The sequence below is a fragment of the Sitodiplosis mosellana genome, unplaced genomic scaffold (genome assembly GCF_009176505.1).
Source record: "Sitodiplosis mosellana isolate CC-2019 unplaced genomic scaffold, AAFC_SMos_1.0 Smas_scaffold_6226, whole genome shotgun sequence".
Taxonomy (NCBI): domain Eukaryota; kingdom Metazoa; phylum Arthropoda; class Insecta; order Diptera; family Cecidomyiidae; genus Sitodiplosis; species Sitodiplosis mosellana.
Window position 1 is genome coordinate 13,671,448 of NW_022601467.1, and position 2,941 is coordinate 13,674,388.

Sequence of the window (2,941 nt, forward strand, 5' to 3'; positions counted from 1 at the left end):
AAACAGCAATGACAACAAAGTTATGAGTGAACGAAATATTGTTGACGACGATGATAAAAAATCATTAAAAATAAATAACGAAATATCAACACACAGTTTTACAGCTGTGTCGTCGTTGCCGTCGTCGTCGTCGTCGTTCTGGTCTTGTCTTTTGACAGTGCAATGGATCTCGCATTCTATTTTGGCTTCTCCAACGAACAAACGAACAAGAGATGAGAAAACTGAAAAGCGAATTTGTTTGGTTCAGTTTTTTTTTCTTTTTGGTTCTTCTCTTGTCTTCTCTTCTCGGTTTGGTCGTTCGTTTGCATCGAAACCAACGAAAAAAAAAATCCACAAAAGCCTCAAGCGAAAAAGTTCAAAAATGTGTATGGGAGTTTTGTGAGTGCATCCAAGTGAGGTGAACGAAAAGAGGAAAAAAAAAATACATGTCAAATCAGCGATATCACAACAGCAAGATTCGTTGGATCGTGTATTTGTTTTGTAATAATCACAAGCTTTACAAGATATTACTTACTAGGTGGACCTTCTCTTTATTTTTATCCATCCATGTGTCTTGATGCTCAGTACATCGAATGCATGGTGATCTCTCACACCAACACCAAAACGGACGGAACCAAGCACACACAGTACACAAGATTTATTCCAAAGATCAAATCTGAGTCATTTTATTTCCATGCTGCAGCAACAGCAGCAGCAGCACAGATTTATTTCTCTATATATTCACCACACGTTCGTCGGTTGAGACGGAGAGTGCAGATAGCGAGAGCGAAGGAGTTGTCTCGTGGTTTGTGGTTCGTGTTTTCCAAACGATCTCATCACTGCACCGTCCCATATCACAAGGTTTGACCCAGTTCCACCATCCGTCGATGACGGATTTGCGATATTCAATTATTATTGATTAATTGGAAATAATTTTTCATGTGCCATTTTGAATTTATTCGTGTCAAATTCTAGACATTGTTGGTCGCATTCAGTAGAAGAATTGAAAAAAAAATCCGAACTCATAAAAAATGGGCACAAAACGATGTGCTAAAAATTAGTTCGTTTATATGAGGGGTTTAGAGCAAAAATATAATACAGAAAAGTTGAGCGGAAAAATTTCGATGATGAATGAGCAAAAAAGGGATAGCTATATAGTAAACTGTATAGTAAACTATAGTGAACTATATAGCTACCTCTTTTCATTTGACATTTTTCCTCTCAACTTTTCTGTATGACATTTTCGCTCCAAACCCCTCATATAATAGCTTGTATGACTCAAGTATAGAGTAATCTATTGATCATTTGGCAATAAACGAAAAAAAAAAGTGTTTCATTACGTTGAAATAAAGAACCGCAACGAAAAACTAAATGAGATTTTTTTTTTGGTTTGAAACACGTGAAAATTCCGTCAATTAGGGCAAGGTTTTCGAGGCAGAGGTTTTGCATCGGAAGTTGTGGAATTAAAATTAAACGATTTTCAAACCGATAATAGTAGTAAATGACATGGTGCCTGAATGAGTTTTATCATATTCGTTAAATACATTTTGTTCTTTTTCGTTTGTTTGTTGTTATTCCGTTCGTTTTTTTTTCGTCAGGTTTCTTTGGTCGATGATCAAGCGCCATGCGCCCATCACGTTCCAAAGACTTGATAGGTTAGACGTTTAATGTTTAATGCTATTTTTTGCTGCTGCTTCTTCTTTTGTTTATTCGTTTCATTAAATGAAATGAAATGAAGAGAAAAAAACAATAACCAAAAGAAAACTCAAAACTCATCGTCCAAAAATCATTATTCAGTGTGTCCAGCAATTAATCAAAAAGACCAACAACAAAGAAAATAGTTCGTCGTCGTTTTTTATTTTCTGTTTTGTTGTTATTCATTTTTCTGTTTTCTTATTAATTTATTAATTAATTGTTAGATCATAATATGCGATGTGTGTGTACTGAGCGAACAAACATGCATACATTAGCTCGCACTAATGACCGAAATTATATACAATTTTGGTTGAGAGAGCGCAAATATTTACTCAATGGGAATAAGAAAAAAAAGAATTAACATTTATATGCTGTGTTGACTACGACTTCTGATGCCTGTTTACTACTTTTTTTCTCTCTTTGGCATTTCATTTTTTTTCTCTCTCTTTGTGTTGTGCTGTGTTCCTTTTATTTTTCTGCATTGAATTGATGCAAAAAATTGATAAAAAAAAATAAAAAGAGAAGAAAGAATAATATGTTTCACTTGTGGCCGCATTCGAATTCGAATTCGAAAGCTGAGTGAAAAGGAAGAAAACATTTTCAATCTGATAAATTGAAAGAGCTGTCGCTGACCACCCAAGTATGTCGTCTTTTTTTTCTGCTTATTATCGTCGCTTATCTATTGTCTAAATATACGCAAGGTGCTGATCAGAAGTGTTCCGTTTTATATGCATTTGATGGAGTAAAGGCTCTTTTTCGGTTTTTTTTCGCTCTTCGCTTCGTTTCGATTAGGCTCATCAAGCAGAGACACAAAATGCGCACACGAATCAAGAACATCAATGGCAAACGATCAACCACCTGGAAACATATTTTATGGATTATATTTTTATTTCCATGTTATGTTTTGGAAATTTCTTCGTTCTTTTTTTTATTTGAATGGCATGTGCTACAAACTGATATAGTTATTTCCGAATTATAATCTTTAATGTTCCATCTAATCTTCTGTCTTGATTGAAGCGGAAACTCTATTGTGAAGTTAAGAAAGATCATTCAAACATTTTGACATCATAAAATGTTATAGGCTACGAACTTTGATATCCATTGGTCGTCGACCATTAATAGATTACTTTGACACACATTTTCGACTGAAGGGGCTATAATTTGGGATCTCTTCATATTACGTCGAGTACTTTTTCCCCAAAAATCACTTTATTTCTACCATTAAACCACCTACCAGTTTCTGTTCACGTAGAAAAGGATTTAAAGT